We start from the raw sequence: 20,986 nt of genomic DNA, 5'->3' as shown, positions 1-20,986 counted from the left end.
CGAAGCCCCCCGCATAAAAGAAAGATAAACGTTGTATTTAAAATAAGTTGGGTTAGGGTTTTCTTGTTACCCTTAAGAGTAACGAAAAGGGGGGCTCGGGGGGCGAAGTTCCCCGCATAAAAGAAAGATTAACGTAGTATTTAAAATAAGTTGGGTTAGCGTTTTCTTGTGACCTTTAAGAGCAAACAAAGGGGGGCTCGGGGGCGAAGCCCCCGCATAAAAGAAAGATCAACGTAGTATTTAAAATAAGTTGGGTTACGGTTTTCTTGTGACCCTTAAGAGTAACGAAAAGGGGGGCTCGGGGGGCGAAGCCCCCCGCATGAAAGAAAGATCAACGTAGTATTTAAGATAAGTTGGGTTAGCGTTTTCTTGTGACCTTTAAGAGCAAACAAAGGGGGGCTCGGGGGGCGAAGCCCCCCGCATAAAAGAAAGATCAACATTGTATTTAAAATAAGTTGGTTTAGGGTTTTCTTGTGACCGTTAAGAGTAACGAAATGGGGGCTCGGGGGCGAAGCCCACCGCATAAAAGAAAGATCGACATAGTATTTAAAATAAGTTGGGTTAGCGTTATCTTGTGACCTTTAAGAGCAAACAAAGGGGGGCTCGGGGGGCGAAGCCCCCGCATAAAAGAAAGATCAACGTTGTATTTAAAATAAGTTGGGTTAGCGTTTTCTTGTGACCTTTAAGAGCAAACAAAGGGGGGCTCGGGAGGCGAAGCCCCCCGCATAAAAGAAAGATAAACGTTGTATTTAAAATAAGTTGGGTTAGGGTTTTCTTGTTACCCTTAAGAGTAACGAAAAGGGGGGCTCGGGGGGCGAAGTTCCCCGCATAAAAGAAAGATCAACGTAGTATTTAAGATAAGTTGGGTTAGCGTTTTCTTGTGACCTTTAAGAGCAAACAAAGGGGGGCTCGGGGGGCGAAGCCCCTCATAAAAGAAAGATCAACGTTGTATTTAAAATAAGCTGGGTAATGGTTTTCCTGTGACCCTTAAGAGCAAATAAAGGGGGGCTCGGCAAAAAAGAAATACTTAAATTTTGTTTTGAATTAGTTGAAATGTGACAATATTTTCTAATCGAGTCAAACAAAATCCCACTAGCTGAGAGCTTCAAAACAATGTATGGCGAAAGTATGTCTCTCTAATGTCTTCAAGAAGTCCGCGATGGCACATGTCTATATTGTCTATCTTTTACGGATAACTTACTAGGTATAAACATTTTTATGATAATACCGTAATAAGAAGGTAGCCGCTAGTTATTATTAAGTAGCAATTAGCAATAAGTACACGTTAAGCCACAAATGGCATGTAAAATCCGCCTACTTGAAATAAATTTATGTATAAATGTTAAAAGTATTTCATTATTAATGACTAAAAAGTATCAAATAAATTAATAGTTTAAAAAACACTATAAAACACGCTTTTATAAATGCACGTAAAAGCCAAAAATAAATTATGGATCGTTCAAGTTGTCTCTATTTGTGAGCTGAAGTTTAAAAACTATGTGCTTTTAATTATAATATTTGATTGTAAAAGCGTGGGGCGCTGGAACAGGAAAAACTTTCTTGTAAACAAATACTAATCCGAACTTCCTGGCGAATGAAGTTGCATAAGAACATAACGTTTACATATGCCGCCTAAGGGTTACCTAAGAGAACCAAAGATATCTCGTCCACGAACAAGAACTCTGCATCCTGTCACTGTAGACACTTTCCCCTTTTGTACTTTGATTACCGGAAAAAAGCGGCGTTCTAAGTGTCGGTGACTGTCGACTCTCCTCGCTACTAGCGCATATTTTGTCTGAGTTCGACAAACTGGTACCTACTTTGAACACTGACTTTTAATTGATTTGACTGTTTAATGTAGAACCTACTAGTCATGCTGCAACTCCAGTTAGCGCGTCAATCTGTGTAACCTCCTTCCCGTAACATAGCATAATTTGATTTATCAGCAAGTTATACAAAATGTCTTTCCTGTTCCAGCGCCCCACGCTTTTACAATCAAATATTATAATTAAAAGCACATAGTTTTTAAACTTCAGCTCACAAATAGAGACAACTTGAACGATCCATAATTTATTTTTGGCTTTTACGTGCATTTATAAAAGCGTGTTTTATAGTGTTTTTTAAACTATTAATTTATTTTAACTGACTGGTAACTGAATTGACTGGTAAATAGTGCCTTATATGGTATAAGGTAGTCTTTTGTATCTACTATCAGAATTGTAAAATAAATTTTAAATAAATAAATACATAAACTCACAGCTCTATTCCCAAACAGGATAGGCACACCTCATGAAACTGCTCAACACACAAAAAACTTGCCACAAAAGGGTAACCAGAAAATTAAATTATACTTTTTTAAAACCAAGCTCCTAAGTTAAATATCCGCAAAAGATGTTGCCAGGCGAACTTTTTCCCAATCTCATAGGCACGGCGAGGTGCATGCCCGGGCATCGACCCCCGAAACTCTAGCCGCGAATTGCAAGCTAGCCGTCTCTAGTCATCCTCCTTGCGTTATTCCGGCATTTGCTACGGCTCATGGCCTGGGATCCGCTGTGGCAACTAATCCCGATGTGTTGGCACTAGTTTTACGAAAGCGACTGCCATCTGACCCTCCAACCCAAAGGGTCTTATTGGAATTAGTCCGGTTTCCTCACGATATTTTCCTTCACCGAAAAGCGACTGGCAAATGTCCAATCATGGATACATTTCGCACATAAGTTCCGAAAAACTCATTGGTACGAGCCGGGGTGCTCTAGCTATCTTTAGTGTATTTTCGAAATCGTACAGCAAATTCTGTATGGAAGTTTGATCATGACCTAGCGGGGAGGCTTGGAAACAAATTGGTTTTGTTTGCGGTTTTGTACAGCGCACCTAGTGGGGAATTTCGGAAACATATCTCCGATAGTTTTGTATGTGATTCTGGCCGGGCATCGACCCCCGAAAGCCGTGAAATTCAAGGCTATATCTAAGCGTATTTTCTAAATCGTGATGGAAATTTTGTATGGAATTTTGATCGTGACGTACCGCAAATCTTGTATGGGATTCTAACAGTGGAAATTTGAGATATAACATTTTAAATTCATTTTGTACACATTGTTAAAGTCACACACGGATCGAACGCGTTAAATAAAATTATTATGAATATTATGATATCTGCGATAGTTTTTTTTTATGGGATTCTAACAGCGCACGTAGTGGGGATTTTTGGAAACGTATCTGCGATAGTTTTATGGGATTTTGAACAGTTTGTCCGAACCTAGGAGTGACGAATTGTCGTGATTTTTTAGGGAGATAATTGAAGCATGGACACAGCTTGTAAGTCTTTCTATGTTATATGTTATATGTTACGAAGGCTAGAAAGATATTTTAGGATTCATGGCAAAAATTACTTGCATAAGCAGATTTACATATAACTATAGCGTTTTACTAAGTTTTCGTGGTTAAAAGAGTAAAATAGGTAGGTTTAATCAAAACTAAGAAAACTGTATTAATAGGTCGACACATATTGAATGTACTTATAAACCATTCATGCGATCAACACACGAACAGCACGTTTTATTTATTACTTTACTGTTTTTTTATTATAAATAGGTTTACTCTTGGGCACAGACTAGCCAAAGGCAAAGACGTGGCCTACGATGGTGTGAGCTCGCCCAGAAGATGCCTGTTCACCCTTGATTTGAAGGCTGCCGGGTTATATGAGCTCGGAAATATAGAACTCCGATAAACCACAAAATACCTCGTGAATTCGTTTGTTTTTACATCATCCGATCCGATATTTGATATAGGATCGATATCATTATTGGCGTCATTTTTGCCTTTGACATCCTTCCTACATCCGATATCGGATCGGATAATGTAAAAGCGCACTAAATAGATTGTAATTTTTTGCGAGAAAAATCAAGATGTTTAAAGCATTTCCTAAATTAACATCTTGCTCTCTACGATGATACTTGTATTTTGAGGTAGGAAAAAACATAAAAAATCAACTAGAAAATTAAAATAATAAATAAAAGAAAATTTTAAATTACCATTTTGCAACTATAATTTGCTTTTTGAACAAGAAGGCCAAAACTCGCAAGTTTTTCAAAAACACCTTAAATGTTCCTGCAGTTTTTCATACGTGAATCATTTCGCTATCATGTATAAGTTTTTTTTAATTGTCTAGGTAAGTTTGGACAAGGAACTCTGTTCACCCAAACACAGAAGGTCGACGCCCAGTCAATGACCGCCGAAATATTTCATCCGTCATTTGTGGCCATTGTTTTTCACAAATTACTCGGCTATTATTTATGTTATCTATATGTTATATATATGAAAAGATAGCGTTTTTTATTAGCTTTATTTTGATGTAAGTGCGAACCTAATCAGGTAAGTAGTTTTTGAGTTATGTGTCAATTTCTGGTATCATGTGTATTTCGATGTTATGACTATTTTATTGTAGATTTTTGAAATAATTTTCTAACTAAAGTATATTTATGAGTATTTTAAAGCAAAATTTAGCACTTAATCAGCCTAAAAGTGTCCAAAAAAGTACGTTTTCGATATTTTTCCGGCTAAAAAGTTGTCTGAAATCCATCATCACGCAAATAAAGTTACGGCACATGCAAAACTGCCTGAAAAATGATAGATCTACCGAAAACCGCGTAAAAACAATGCTTACTTACACCACAGTGCGTTCAACTCTCGTCCGTCCGTTGACCCAAGATTTTCGGCAGTTCATCGACCCCGGTATTTATAGCATGAGCGAGACAGCGATACCGCGCCTACGGCCAAAGCGAGACGGCGATGATTCGCAGACTTTTTAGGGTTCCGTAGCCAAAATGGCAAAAACGGAACCCTTATAGTTTCGTCATGTCCGTCTGTCCGTCTGTCCGTCTGTCCGTCTGTCCGTCTGTCACAGCCGATTTACTCGGAAACTATAAGTACTACAGTGATGAAATTTGATGGGAATATGTGTTGTATGAACCGCTACAAAATTATGACACTAAATAGTAAAAAAGAATTGGGGGTGGGGCCCCCATACATGTAACTGAGGGATGAAAATTTTTTTTCGATGTACATACCCGTGTGGGGTATCAATGGAAAGGTCTTTTAAAATGATATAAAGTTTTCTAAAAAACATTTTTCTTAAAGTGAACGGTTTTTGAGATATCAGCTCTCAAAGTCGTAAAAAGTATGTCCCCCCCCCCTCTATTTTTATAACTACGGGGTATAAAATTCTAAAAAAAATAGAGGTGATGCATGCTAATTAACTCTTTCAACGATTTTTGGTTTGATCAAAGTATCTCTTATAGTTTTTGAGATAGGTTGATTTAACTGTAATTTTGGCAGGTGTATAAATTGACATAATAAGTTTATTATATTTGCTGCTACGGAACCCTTTGTGCGCGAGCCCGACTCGCACTTGGCCGGTTTTATTTTTAGATAAGATTATGTCTCGAATTTTCCAATTATGACGACATTTTCGTCACTCGTGTTGAGGTAGTTATACCTAGATAAAACGGAAGTAGGTATATGATAATTTCGCTCTAAATTATATACACTGCCAAATTATTTCTGTAAATCATTATAGGCCATGTAACTGCATTTCTAAAATGGTCAAACAAATCTTGTCACTAAAATACGTCGGCAAAAATGGTGCTTTTCAAACCATGACTTTGGCGGAATCATCAACGAGCCAATAAAACTTCAAAATTAATCTAGAATCACAGAATATATAATAGTACAAGTACAGAAGGCTCACTCCTTTGATGTTCACAAAACGCCGCCATTCTAAATTCTTACCTACATTAACAAACGGACCGCACGCGTGCAGACGACATTGAATTCTATTGCGCCGCGCGAAGGTCGTCGCCACTGAATGGGCCGCGAACTCGCGGCCGCCGGCATGTACTTGTAGCGCGGCGAAAGGATCGCGGAGTGAGCCGCCCCTGTGGTCCAAGAGCTGGCAGGATTTTGGAGTAGGTCCTTGAGGCAACCTGGAAAGGTGCTCAGATGCTTCTCTGATCATAGCCAACATCAGGTCTGCAAGTCTGGCAGCTGGGGAGCGGGGCTTTATCGAGCTATGAATTTTTAAAGATTTAATTTTTTGAGGCCCAAAAAAGGTGTTTGAGGCAACCTGGAATTATTAAAAAGTGAAAATAGAGTTCCTCAGAAGTCGCATAGTATTTATGCCAGATCATTTGGCCGGGTCCTTCACCGTGCCAGAACGGTACAAAGTGGTAAAAAAAAAAATTCCAAAAAAGGTTCTTGAGGCAGTCTGTCATTTTTACCAGTGAAAGATGAGGGTCTAAATAGCCATGGAAAAATAATGCCATGACATGAGGTGGGGTCCGTATCCTGTCATTCGATCTTGAAAGTCAATTTTTTAGTTTTTCGTTAATAACTCGTAAACGGTGGCCCACAGCAAAAAAATATGTTAAACAGAAAATATCTACATAAAATTTCCTACAAGAAAGGTTATGTACGTTTTTTCGATAGGATCAATATATAAATGGATAATTTAGTAAGAAAGTTTTTTTTAATCGATTACATGCTCCGTTTTTCGTCAATACCTCGTAAACGGTGGCCCACAGCAAAAAATTATGTTAAACAGAAAATATCTACATAAAATTTCCTATAAGAAAGGTTATATAACTTTTTTCGCTAGGATCAATTTTTTAGTTAGAAAGTATTTTTAAATAGATATTTGGGCCGTTTTTTGTTGATAACTCAAAAACGGTGGCTCACAGCCAAAAATAATGTTCGACAGAATTAATCTACATAATATTTCCTACAAGAAAGGTTTTATACGTTTTTTCGCTAGAATCAATATTTTAGTTGGAAAGTATTTTTAAATACATTTCATGGGCAGTTTTTTGTTAATAACTCGAAATCGGTGGCTCACAGCCAAAACTAATGTTACACAAAATTAATCTACATAATATTTCCTACAAGAAGGGTTCTATAACATTTTTCGCTAGAATCAATATTTTAGTTGGAAAGTATTTTTAAATAGATTACATGGGCCGTTTTTTGTTAATAACTCGAAATCGGTGGCTCACAGCCAAAACTAATGTTACACAAAATTAATCTACATAATATTTCCTACAAGAAGGGTTCTATAACATTTTTCGCTAGAATCAATATTTTAGTTGGAAATTATTTTTAAATAGATTTCATGGGCCGTTTTTTGTTAATAACTCGAAATCGGTGGCTCACAGCCAAAACTAATGTTACACAGAATTAATCTTCATAATATTTCCTACAAGAAAGGTTCTATGATATTTTTCGCTAGGATCAATATTTTAGTTGGGAAGTATTTTTAAATAGATTTCATGGGCCGTTTTTTGTAAATACCTCGTAAACGGTGGCCTACAGCTAAATAAAATGTTCACGAGAAAAAAATCTACATAAGATTTCCTACAAGAAAGGTTCTATACGTTTTTTCGCTAGAATCAATATTTTAGTTGGAAAGTATTTTTAAATAGATTACATGGGTCGTTTTTTGTTAATAACTCGAAATCGGTGGCTCACAGCCAAAACTAATGTTACACAAAATTAATCTACATAATATTTCCTACAAGAAGGGTTCTATAACATTTTTCGCTAGAATCAATATTTTAGTTGGAAATTATTTTTAAATAGATTTCATGGGCCGTTTTTTGTTAATAACTCGAAATCGGTGGCTCACAGCCAAAACTAATGTTACACAGAATTAATCTTCATAATATTTCCTACAAGAAAGGTTCTATAATATTTTTCGCTAGGATCAATATTTTAGTTGGGAAGTATTTTTAAATAGATTTCATGGGCCGTTTTTTGTAAATACCTCGTAAACGGTGGCCTACAGCTAAATAAAATGTTCACGAGAAAAAAATCTACATAAGATTTCCTACAAGAAAGGTTCTATACGTTTTTTCGCTAGAATCAATATTTTAGTTGGAAAGTATTTTGAAATGGGCCGCTTTTTGTTGATAACTCAAAAACGGTGGCGCACAGCAAAAAATAATGGTATACAGAATTAATCGTCATAATATTTCCTACAAGAAAGGTTCTATAAGATTTTTCGATAGGATGAATATTTTAGTTGGAAAATATTTTTAAATAGATTTCATGGGCCGTTTTTTGTAAATACCTCGTAAACGGTGGCCCACAGCTAATTAAAATGTTCACAAGAATAAAATCTACATAAAATTTCCTATAAGAAAGGTTCTATACGTTTTTTCGCTAGTATCAATATTTTAGTTGGAAAGTATTTTGAAATAGATTACATGGGCCGCTTTTTGTTAATAACATCAAAAACGGTGCTCCATTACCAGAAATAATATTAAACAGAAATAATCTATATAATATTTGCTACAAGAAACGTTATGTAAGATTAATTTTTTTTTATTAAGCAGTAACGTCTGCTAACGATTCTAAACATTTTTATACGTCACCCTAAGACGTGTAAAAAAGGAAAGGCATGGAAAGATTTGCGAAGTCCGGCGTGGCTTCCGTAGCTCAATTGGTAAGAGCATTGCACGGATTGCAAAAATGGTGCGGGTTCAAGTCCCGCCGGAAGCGTAAATTTTTCCATTTTTTCCTTTAATATAAAAATGTTATGTAAGATTTTTCGTTAGGATCAATATTTTAATAGGACAGTATTTTATTGGGTTGGTAAGAAAGTAATGAGCGATCGATTGAATTCCACGTAAAATTTTTGAGAGAGTTCTAGAATCTTCTATGGTCGAATGTATATAAAGGGCGAGTCGCACAGTTTCTCGTCAGTCATTCACTAGCTGTCGCCGAGCTAATATAAGGAAGAAAATGGACGAATTAAAAGTGCATGTAAGGCATTGCTTACTATATGAATTTCAGTCTGGCCATTCAGCCGCCGAAGCAGTGCGTAATATATATGTCAGCGTGTTGCTCCTGAAGTTGTGTCTGAGGCCACGGTGAAACGATGGTTCCAGCGGTTTCGTAGTGGCGACTTTTCATTATCAGATCAACCTAAGTCTGGTCGACCGGTGAAGATTGATGTAGCCAAATTAAAAACCTTAATTGAAGGAGATCCGAGGCTAACGAGTCGTACTCTTGCTACCGAGTTAGGCCGCTCTCATGTCACCATAGAAACACATTTACACGAGTTGGGAAAAAACTACAAATACAGTGTTTGGATACCGCACGAACTTGATAGAGATCAACTAAACCGCCGTGCCGATATACGCATACAACTTCTGTCTTTTCGCCGCACATTCAACTGGTTGGACCATCTTATCACTGGAGATGAAAAATGGGTCTTATATATAAATCACACACGCAAACGTCAGTGGCTAGCTCCAAACGAAAAAGGAATAGAGGCACCAAAAACAGAGCCTCACCCGAAAAAAGTTATGCTGTCCGTTTGGTGGGATATTCATGGTATTATTCACTGGGAACTCCTACCAAGTGGAATGACTGTTACCGCATCAGTATACTGTAATCAGCTTGAAAATTTAAACCAAAAAATCTGTCAGAATCGTCCACAGCATGCTAAAGTTTTTTCTTACACGACAATGCTCGCCCACACATTGCAAAAATGACTCGGCTAAAGCTATTGGAGCTAGGTTGGAAAGTGATACCTCATCCACCGTACTCTTCAGACTTGGCACCTACGGATTACGCATTGTTCAGATCGCTAAGCAATGCCTTGAATGAAAAAAATTTCGATGATCAAGCCCATCTACGACAGTACATAGCTGAGTTTTTTGAATCTAAACCTAAGAACTTCTTCGCCGATGCTATTCATTCTTTACCAGAACGATGGAGACAAGTAGTAGATAACGAAGGCCGTTATATTTTTGATAAATGATTAAAATAATAAATTAAATAAAAATTACAATATTGGTTATGATTCGCTCATTACTTTCTTACCAACCCAATAAATAGATTACACGAGCCGTTTTTTGCAAATAACTCGAAAACGGTGGTCCACAGCTAAATCAATCTTCAACGGGAATAACAAACATAAAATTTGCTACAATAAAAGTTTTGTACGTTTTTTCGCTAGGATCAATAATATTTAAATAGATTTATTTATTTTATTTATTTACACAAAGAAAATTACACAGTATGACAGTATACAAAACTAAAGCACCGTGAATTTTAAATAAACATTACAACAAGTAGCACAAAATTAAATATTAAATAAACAGCAAAATCAAAACATTACATACCATAACATAACTAATAAATAACAGATGAAGGCCTAGCATCCAATCCCACACAAAACCTCATGCATTCGTCACGTATAAACGCCCATCTGCTCGCAAGAATATCAACATTAGGTGCCACGTCTAAAAACTCATTCACTATTTGCAGTGCACGAACTAGCGGTCACTTGCGGCAAAACACGGTTCGAGCGGCCGGCACCGCCAGTAGGGGGTGCCTACATTCACGAAAAGCATATTTCGTCACAGAGGGAACAAATAGACGGACCAGCTGGGATACTAAAACCGGGCAATCTGACTCCCCTTCAAAATACCACATGCAACAGACATCAGCACGACATTACGCCTAACTTCTAACGAGAAGAAACCCAACGTCCCCAAAAGGAATTTTGTTGGGTACAAGAATCGGTAATACCCGTACATTTTTTTATAAAAGAAACGCAAAAATATTTTTTGGACCTTTTCGAGCAGCAGGATGTAGAGCGCTTCATGGGGATTCCAAACGGCTGAGGCTGTCTCAAGCTTACTTCTCACGAGGGCAGTATAAAGAAGCTTTATGTCCCTGGGATTGTCAAATTCTTTGGCGTTGCGGACAACAAACCCAAGCCTGCGGTAACAGTCTGCAGCAAGCATTGTCATGTGCTCATGAAAGTTAAGGTGGGAATCTAAAACAACCCTCAAGTCCCGTATCGATGTGACACGGGCGATGGGTTTCCACCCCAGGAGATACTGCCTACATAGGGGACTACGCGCTTTACAAAAAGTAATAACCGCACAGTTGTCAACATTGAACTGAAGTTTCAGAAGTTTGTTTACAAGACTCAATTCATAAACCCGATCAATATCACTTTGTAAAGATTGTAAGTCAGAATCTTCCTGGACCCTGTAAATTAGTTTCAGGTCGTCAGCATAGCTTGCGCATGCTTAGGCACCAAGGCCAGATCATTGACCATAACACCAAAGAGCAGAGGACCCAGAATAGAGCCCTGACTGACCCCGGAACGGGTGGGGTAGGCACTCGACACAAAGCATCCGTGCTGCACATATTGCCGTCTATCACGTAGATAACTAGCAAAAAGGCAAAGCAGTTTAGGCGAGAAACCAATGCTGCATAATTTGCTTAAGAGTACGTCGTTATCTACGCGATCAAAGGCTTTTTTGAAATCAAAGTACAGCACGTCCACCTGCATCCCTCTATCTAAGTAGCGCGAAACGGAATCAACCAAGGTTAAGAGGCCTTATTCCTAAAGAAGAGCGGTTTTTGCAAAATGTAACATTTTTCATTCAAAACTATAAAGAAACTATACTTAAGTGATTATTAAAAAAAAACCGGCCAAGAGCGTGTCGGGCCACGCTCAGTGTAGGGTTCCGTAGTTTTTCGTATTTTTCTCAAAAACTACTGAACCTATCAAGTTCAAAACAATTTTCCTAGAAAGTCTATATAAAGTTCTACTTTTGTGATTTTTTTCATATTTTTTAAACATATGGTTCAAAAGTTAGAGGGGGGGACGCACTTTTTTTTCCTTTAGGAGCGATTATTTCCGAAAATATTAATATTATCAAAAACGATCTTAGTAAACCCGTATTCATTTTTAAATACCTATCCAACGATATATCACACGTTGGGGTTGGAATGAAAAAAATATCAGCCCCCACTTTATATGTAGGGGGGGTACCCTAATAAAACATTTTTTTCCATTTTTTATTTTTGCACTTTGTTAGCGTGATTGATATACATATTGGTACCAAATTTCAGCTTTCTAGTGCTTACGGTTACTGAGATTATCCGCGGACGGACGGGCGGACGGACGGACGGACGGACGGACAGACAGACATGGCGAAACTATAAGGGTTCCTAGTTGACTACGGAACCCTAAAAACTGATAATGTTCCTAAAAGAACATATCTTAAGCTAGTTAATCATAATATAATATTTTAAAATATGTCTTTTTATACTTAAAAGAAATCAGTTTTTTCGGTACACGTTTTCAAATTTCGTAGTGGGATCACTCGTTTAGAATCGTGATTGTGCTGTTAAATATGTTATTTGGGGTAATAAATGATCACAATCCTATTTGTTATATCCAGCATGGGAAGCATGGTCGCGCGATAGACGATAAAATCTATCGCGCGACCATGCTCCCCGTGCTGTACGAGGTAATCATAGTTTGACATTTTAAGATTTATTTGAAATGGTGGATAAATAACCTTCCGTATCTTCCCCATTTTTTCGATAAAAAGAGGTTTACATTATGTATTTTTCCTGCGATTCCTGCATTTATTGTAACTCTTAAATAATATTATCCTAAACTAGAACTTCTTGTTGACATATAAGAAAAAAATATACATATAGGACATACCTTTCTGTCGACAGTCATTTTTTTAAAGCACCTGAAATTCGAATAAAATACACTGTGTTGATACGGGCCCGCTCACTCCGCTCAGTCTGCGCCGAGCGCTCGTAGACAACGGACTTGCGTTCGATCGTCCGGCGCTCCTTGCTTTCGTAAGTAGCTAGATAGTTCCGAGAAATGCTGTATACTGCGACTTAACAAATCTTGATCCCGTGGGTGGCAAACAGGCATACGGTCTTATATATAGCTGCAACCCCACTGATTTCTAATCTCTCCCTATATCTGGAGAACGGCTAAACCGATTTCGACGGTCGAAGTGTCTTTGTATAGAGGGAGCGGGGAGACATGTGGAAAAAATATGGAATCTGGTCTGCGACTCTTGGGTCAAAAAATGTTGGACGGCCTGGCTAAACAGGGGGAGATATTGGGGGGGTGCTCGACCAAATGTCATAGAAAACCCTGGGCAGTTTTTGAGGCCGCTATTTTTTTTTCAAAATGGCCGACTTTTTTTTTGTAGATTTTTCAAGTTTATCGTAGAGTGCTCAAATTTTGGTCATAGAATCTCTCTAGGGTCTAGATTAGAATGATATAAAAAATTTTTGAAAAATGCTACAAATGTGAAAAAAATTTCCACTTTTTGTATGGCAACTTTTAAACCGTAAGAGATAGCCGGGGGGTGCTCGATCAAATGTCATACAGGAGCCCGAGTAGAAAAAAGTTGCATCAAAAAAATTCAAAATGGCCGACTTTTTTTTTTCAAGTTGGTCCGAGCGCGCTGAAATTTTGCATGCGGCTGTATGGGCCCCTAGAATACAAATGTCAAAAAATTTTTTTCGAAAATCCAAGATGGCCGCCGTTATGGCAAAATAAATTTTTCAAGTATTTTCGCGAACCCGAAGGGCGAGCTTCAGGGTGGGAGGCCGAAGGCCGACCCGCGAGGGCCGCAGGAACGGAGCTCACCTTTAGGCTCCCACCCGGGCCAAATCCAAGTAATTTCACTGCGGGCATAAAGTGCTCCCATACAATTTCCTTACAAAAGTGTCTTAAACAAGCGTAACCGGCGGGCCGAAGGCCCGACGGTGGAGCTTCGAGCCAAGCGAAGGCCGAAGGCCGAGCTCCGCGTAGGGCCTAAGGCCCGGAGCGTCCCTGATCGACTCGCCGGCGGTCCGGGAAGTTGGAAAAATACTTTCCAACTAAAATATTGATCCTAGCGAAAAATATTATAGAATCTTTCTTGTAGGAAATATTATGAAGATTAATTCTGTGAAACATTAGTTTTGGCTGTGAGCCACCGATTTCGAGTTATTAACAAAAAACGGCCCATGAAATCTATTCAAAAATACTTTCCAACTAAAATATTGATTCTAGCGAAAAATGTTATAGAACCTTTCTTGTAGGAAATATTATGTAGATTAATTCTGTATAACATTATTTTTGGCTATGAGCCACCGATTTCGAGTTATTAACAAAAAACGGCCCATGAAATCTATTTAAAAATACTTTCCAACTAAAATATTGATCCTAGCGAAAAATCTTATAGAACCTTTTTTGTAGAAAATATTATGTAGATTAATTCTGTCTAACATTATTTTTGGCTGTAAGCCACCGTTTTTGAGTTATCAACAAAAAACGGCTCAAATATCTATTTAAAAATACTTTCCAACTAAAACATTGATCCTAGCGAAAAAAGTTATATAACCTTTCTTATAGGAAATTTTATGTAGATATTTTCTGTTTAACATATTTTTTGCTGTGGGCCACCGTTTACGAGGTATTAACGAAAAACGGAGCATGTAATCGATTAAAAAAAACTTTCTTACTAAATTATCCATTTATATATTGATCCTATCGAAAAAACGTACATAACCTTTCTTGTAGGAAATTTTATGTAGATATTTTCTGTTTAACATATTTTTTTGCTGTGGGCCACCGTTTACGAGTTATTTACGAAAAACTAAAAAATTGACTTTCAAGATCGAATAGCAGGGTACGGACCCCACCTCATGTCATGGCATTATTTTTCCATGGCTATTTAGACCCTCATCTTTCACTGGTAAAAATGACAGACTGCCTCAAGAACCTTTTTTGGAATTATTTTTTTTACCACTTTGTACCGTTCTGGCACGGTGAAGGACCCGGCCAAATGATCTGGCATAAATACTATGCGACTTCTGAGGAACTCTATTTTCACTTTTTAATAATTCCAGGTTGCCTCAAACACCTTTTTTGGGCCTCAAAAAATTAAATCTTTAAAAATTCATAGCTCGATAAAGCCCCGCTCCCCAGCTGCCAGACTTGCAGACCTGATGTTGGCTATGATCAGAGAAGCATCTGAGCACCTTTCCAGGTTGCCTCAAGGACCTACTCCAAAATCCTGCCAGCTCTCCGTCTACTGCTAGAATGTAGGAGCGAAGGTTTACTTTTTGTGTCAAGATTCGGTTGACCGTCTATATAATATAATTACAAAGATTAGATTTAGATTAGATTTTAGATTTCTTTATTTCATGATAAAAATTACACTATAAATTTGCTACATGTCATAATTATGTTTATCTTCTCATCATGATCGTCAAAAATTACATAATAGATTCCAAATAAAAATAATTGTGTCTCCCAAATGAGGATCGTCATTTACAAAGAAAGAAAATACACATGCCAAGCTAAATAAAATTAATAAATTAAGTTACAATATCATGAAATTATCACGAAGCAAGAAAATATTATATAACAGATAATTATAATTTATCTTGTTTTAGGAAAACGAGAATATTTTACCCTACAAGTCCGTCTTGAACTTTATTTGTATCTTGAACTTTACAACGGAGAGATTCTTTTTTTAAATCGGTTAATAGAGTAAAACAAGACCTTGAGGTCAGCAGTCGTTCTCTTGATAATTTTACGTAAATAAAAACTATAAAAAGCGGATTAGGGCATTAGTGCCTACGCCAAATGATGTAGTTTACTGACCTCTTGAATGTCGTGATGTAACCGAAATAGTGTTAATTTGTGAAACACCAATACTTAGGGATCTACATTTGAATGTCATTGAAAGATATGTACAACAATTGCCAATAAGAAATACTTCAACCTTTTAAATATCAAATTACTTTTATCTTAAAGATTCATTTCTGTCAACCTCTTTGCTAAAAACATCCTCACCCAAAAATATACAGTCTCCTCATAATTAAAAAAAAAACGCAAAGGACACGGTGGCAGAATAACTTAAGACCTAAGTTTCGAAAAAAAAGTTAAATTAAAAATGGATCCCCCGCAAAGCACGGAAGTGCTTCCAACCTATGACAACATCGGTTCAACGAATGACCGCCAGGGGTCAGCTTACGCTGGCGATATTTATTTTGGCACATTCAACTGTACGAGGATCAATGACCTTTGTATTTCGATTATATTTCATTAAAATATCGATTGTTATGAAACTTTATAACTTTTTAAGTAATGTTATATTTGTAGTTTTTTTTTGGGAATTTTTTTGGAGGTCATTCGAGGTTTTGACTTTAGGTCGAACTCGTGCGATCTTTTTTAAGAGGTGCGTTGTATGTATGGAGTATTTTTTCGTCGTGATGTTTGATTTTTACACTATTTTAAAGAAGTGATGATATGTTTCTTTAAAAAAAGTGTCAAACCTATCTTACTTGTATATTTGATAAGTTGAAAAGGAAATAGCTAAAAATCTACTTTAAAAATATTCCAAAAGTATGTGGTGTTTATTCGTCATGTAGTCACGTGAGTTTGGCACGATTTGCAATAGTTTTTCTTGTATATTAAGTTCTTTGGCAAGATATTTACATCTGTAGACACATAGCAAAAAAATTGTTCATACATTTCTCGCTTTTGTCACACCTCGGACACTGGCGATCAAATATATGAAAGAGGCGCGTTCCTAGCACACAATTTATGCTCGTGTAGGTGAACGCGTACTATGCTTGTATGAGTGAAATATGACAGGCCGTCTATTCGCCTTTTTGACAGGCGGTAACTGTGAGGTAACCGAGAGGGGGTGGGCGGCACTTTCAGCGGGGAGCGGGAGTGGCCATACTGTACGATAGTACTCTTTATTATACTGTGCTTTTGTCTAATGCCAAAGTACTTATGTTTTCACGTTTTTTTTATACCTTATATACCTAGATAAATACATCCTAACATACATAGAAAACATCAATGTCTCAGGAAAAGATATCTGTCTGCCTGCTACGCCGCGGTCCCGGATTCGAATCCCGGTAAGGGCATTTACATATTTGTGTGATGAGCACAGATATTTGTTCCTGGCATGGATGTTTTCTATGTATTTGTATATTATATATATCGTTGTCTGAGTACCCACAACACAAGCCTTCTTGAGCTTACCGTGGGACTCGGTCAATCTGTGTAAGAATTTCCTATAATAGGTATTTATTTATTTTATAAAATAAAAAATTAGGCATTAAAATAAAACTCGTGTTTTAATGCCCTCATTATGCATGAGTCACATAAATAACTATAAAAGTCCATTGCGTTTGAGATGGCCACGTGGGGTGCGAACGACCGGCGTACTACGAACCTGAAGGCTGTTCATTGACCCTTTAAGTCTATATCTATCTAAGATATAGCGTAATACTTCTGACGTAGAATCTACGTAAAACCATTGGAATTTGTAGATTTACTTGGACATTGTCATAGACGGTCCAAATCTTGGCACTAAATAACTATTTCAATGCTAACTTATTTACCAAACTAACCTAAACACTACAAAATTACAATTTTGAAAAACCCCCGACCGCGACATAGTAGACCGATTTTAATAAAACATAGCTAAGAACACTCCCGACTAACTCAGCATTCAGACAAGAAAAACTAAATCTGAATCGGTTCATCCGTTCGGGAGCTACAAGATGCCACAGACAGACACACACACAGACAGACAGACACAACTTAATAACACACCGTCGTTTTTGCGTGGGGGGTAAAAAAGGCGGCAATTTGAAAAATGTAGGGTTGAGCGGCCAATTGTGTTCACCTATTATAAAACGCCTGTCTTCCTAAACCTTGACATTGGCGGAATCAACCACGACACTTAAAATTGATTGATAATGTAGATGCGAAGGTATAAGGCAGGGATGTAACGGAGTTCTGCTTCTGCTTCCGTTACTGCGGAACTTCCGTTTTGTTTTACACATCCGCTTCTGTTCCGGTTCTGTTATTTTTCAAACGGAAGTTATAACGGATGTCGGAACCTAGCGCGACGGTGGGACATGAGCGGCGTACATCAAAGACCAACAGGTCTATACCTATCATCCGCTCATCTCTCCGCTTGCCACGCTTGCCACGTGCTGCGATACTAAACATTAATCGCTTCATTCCATTGCGCGCCAATATTTGCCCTGTCCACCTAGTTAGTAGCGAGTGAACAACTATTCAGTGGTGCAGGGCTTATCTACGATCCCCTTAGAAGCTCCCCTTAGATTTGTTTATTAAATACAGTTTACTTCTTTTACAATCACCATTTAATTTAAAAATTTAATTGTGTGCTAACAATTACACATATAATTTTTACTGGTTAGTTTTGGATTGTATTATACGGGTGCGTATCGATCGATATAACTTTTCTTGATATAATTTTAGTCGTAATAACGATCATTTGATACTAACAATTTGTATAATTCTTATTTAATATAATGTTCATTTTTTCGAATAACATTTATTATAACATACTTTGAGTATAATACTTATTTCCGATAATAAATAAATTGTATAACACAAATTCTGTCTAATGCACAGTTAGAATATATTTTTTTTGTACAATTAATTAGATCCATCATTTGCCGGGAAAGTAGATTAGGTTAGAACTGTGACCCCTACACACAACGCGCTGCTACCACAAAAAATAGGTTAGGTTAGGTTAGAACTGTGACCCTTAAACATATGTACTGCTATCAGAAAAGTAGGTTAGGTTAGGTTAGAACTGTGATCCCTTCAAAAATAATAAAATTAATTCATGAAATGATTTATACTGTTTGTTATTTATATTATACTAGTCGTATACCAATAGATAGTTATACCATAAAACGGTTATTATAAATAAGTGTTATACAAAATAATTATTATACAAAATAAAAGTAGATATTTTGTGGTTATACCAAACAATGGTTATGTCAAATGAGTGATTGATTATATCCATTAAATATATACCAAATGTTGTTATATCAAATGTTACTATATCAAAAAAAGTTATACCAATCATTACACACCCGTATTATACTACCTACGAGTAAGTTTTCTTTTCGTTTCTAAAACCTTTTACGGCATAATAAAGGTTTAAAAGGATTCTTATGTGATTTTTAGTGATTACTAAACAACAAACAATCTTAAAGTTCAAGGACTTAAGATAAAATATCAGGTAACTTTTCTTTTCGTTTTTAAAACCTAAGTGGGCCTAAAGGCTGATTCAAACTGCTGATTACAGGCTGAACAGTAAACACCTAAAAGTTCTAGGTAATTTAATTAGTTTTGGTTTATGTTATACCTATGTGGTATTTTTTCATTTCGTTTTTAACATCTATAACTTCCGCTTCTGGTTCCGGTTCCGCTTCTGCTTCCGTTAAACTAAATTCAAAACTTCCGCTTCCGCTTCCGGTTCCGTTAAAACCACATCCGTTACATCCCTGGTATAAGGTACCGCGTTGTAGTTTACTTGTCTATAGAGATCGTCACGAGATCTTGAGCTATCACTTGAATGAATGAATGAATGAATGAATGAATGAATGGTTGAATGAACGAATGACTTCATGAGAAAAAGAAATTGACACATAGGCCCGCCCCGTTCCTTTCTATCGTGCGTCATCCTTACATTTTTAATTCATGATTCCTTTTATAGATGACTAGCTTTTCCCCGCGGCTTCGCTCGCGTTAGAAAGAGACAAAAAGTAGCCTATGTCAATCTCCATCCCTTCAACTATCTCCATTTAAAAAATCACGTCAATTCGTCGCTCCGTTTTGCCGTGAAAGACGGACAAACAAACAGAGATACACACTTTCCCATTTATAATAGTATGGATTCTGTTGTGACGAGCCTAATAGGGTAATGAACCTGAAGGTTATTCGTTGTACGATGACCCTACGGGGGCATAAAACTTTTGACGTACAAAACGTAATATGATAAAATAGGCATTTATTGAAATATGTATAGCTTTATTTACATGAACATATTTACATAATTATATAAGAAACTAAGACTAAACTTAAAAGCTAGCTAATGTCTAAAATAGGCCCTTGAGGCATTGTACTAAGGATACTGGCGACATTTCCTCGCTGTATCGCAATGCTGATACGTTGAACGAGGAAGTCGCCAGCTCTTCGGTCACCAGTTACCTCAACCAGACGCTTCGCGATTTCTGTGAACAACTTGTTCGCGCTGGGGCTCCATGGACCTAGAGTTTCTACACCAAAGGGTACAAAAAGGTATTCTTTGCCAAGACTTTTGTATTTATTTATAATATTACATTTCGAATCCAAGTGGAAAAAATATTTTCTGAAGTGTTATGGCACACTAAGTATTAATGGTCCATAGGTTAGTGTTTCTGGTTATTACTATTTAAATAAAATACATAAGTGTATTATGCCATGAATTTTACTCCACGTTCATACTTAATTTGTTAAATTTAAGAAAAAATCAATAAAAACCCTATGAAATTATTTGTAATTCCTTCTTCCATAAAAATCTAAATTATATGTTATTTAAAAATACAGATTATTATTTATTTCCGACGATCACAAACATCTACAAAAATGTAAACATAAAGTATAATGATTTTTTTTCGAGTAGGTATTACTTAGTCAAATCAAGAGTGAACAGGTATCTTCCGGGCGAGCTCACTCCATCGTAGGCCATGTCTTTGCCTTTGGTTAGTCTGTGGCCAAGAGTAAGCCCATTTATATATATACATACTAGCTTTTTCCCATACAAACTTTGCACCCCCACTTCACCCCCTTAGGATGCGAATTTTTTAAATTCTTTCTAAGTGCTCCTCTACACTTTATAAGGAACCTACGTGCCAAATTTGGAATCTCCATATTCAACGGTTTCGGCTGTGATATGTCGGTATATATTTAGATATAAAAACCGGCCAAGAGCGTGTCGGGCCACGCTCAGTGTAGGGTTCCGTAGTTTTTCGTATTTTTCTCAAAAACTACTGAACCTATGAAGTTCAAAACAATTTTCCTAGAAAGTCTTTATAAAGTTCTACTTTTGTGATTTTTTTCATATTTTTTAAACATATGGTTCAAAAGTTAGAGGGGGGGGGGACGCACTTTTTTTTCCTTTAGGAGCGATTATTTCCGAAAATATTAATATTATCAAAAAACGATTTATCACACGTTGGGGTTGGAATGAAAAAAAATATCAGCCCCCACTTTACATGTAGGGGGGGTACTCTAATAAAACATTTTTTTCCATTTTTTATTTTT

At 36.9% G+C, this 20,986-nt stretch overlaps 1 protein-coding gene and 1 non-coding gene across 6 annotated transcripts in view; both read left to right on the top strand.

The window, feature by feature from the left end:
* Positions 1-20,986, top strand: part of LOC125238863 (probable nuclear hormone receptor HR3) — a 243,604-nt gene that overhangs the window by 143,965 nt on the left and 78,653 nt on the right. The gene's annotated exons all lie outside the window — the stretch shown is intronic.
* Trnas-gga lies at positions 8,477-8,550 on the top strand. Its single transcript has one exon. It is a non-coding gene; the product is annotated as a tRNA-Ser (tRNA).

Source organism: Leguminivora glycinivorella, chromosome 24, assembly GCF_023078275.1.
Source record: "Leguminivora glycinivorella isolate SPB_JAAS2020 chromosome 24, LegGlyc_1.1, whole genome shotgun sequence".
In the NCBI taxonomy this organism is placed as follows: Eukaryota; Metazoa; Arthropoda; class Insecta; order Lepidoptera; family Tortricidae; genus Leguminivora; species Leguminivora glycinivorella.
Note: the sequence above shows the minus strand (reverse complement) of the source record. Positions and strands in the feature narration are given on the sequence as shown.